Source organism: Arachis ipaensis, chromosome B04 (assembly GCF_000816755.2).
Source record: "Arachis ipaensis cultivar K30076 chromosome B04, Araip1.1, whole genome shotgun sequence".
In the NCBI taxonomy this organism is placed as follows: domain Eukaryota; kingdom Viridiplantae; phylum Streptophyta; class Magnoliopsida; order Fabales; family Fabaceae; genus Arachis; species Arachis ipaensis.
In genome coordinates this window covers 19339588-19340165 of record NC_029788.2, presented here as the reverse complement: position 1 = coordinate 19340165, position 578 = coordinate 19339588, and positions in this window count along the sequence as shown.

Sequence of the window (578 nt, the reverse complement as noted above, 5' to 3'; positions counted from 1 at the left end):
ATCCGTTTTATATTTTTTTTTCTTTTATAAATTTTTAGTTAGAAGTAATTTGATAATAAAATTAAAATTTTGGTAAAAAAGACGATTTTATATGCAAAAAAAAGTTTGGGGACGAAAATTTTTTTTGGCCTATACCTTAGGGACCAAAATCGTACTTAATCCTATTTATTATCAAGGCAACACTTTAGAATTTGCATGCAATACCAATCAAGTCATCTATGAAATCAAATTTGTAAATTTTGTTCAACTACAAAGTCAATATAGATAATTTACAAAATACGAATGTGAAGCTCCTAATACTTTACAACACTTCAAGAAGAAATGTCTAAACAAATCCAATATTTTGTTCATGTTTCTTAAAATATTTTGGGATTGACGAATTGTAATATTGCACAAAATAGACTTATAGTTAAAATTGTTTGTGCTACCACAGGTAACAATTATTCTAAAGAAATATAAATTTTTTTCACTTAAGAATATTTTTCTAAATTTATTTGGTGTCAATATCTTAAGAGTTTAGGTATATAAATAATGACTTTTTTGTTATTATTATGATTTCTACATCAATTCAATGTAAA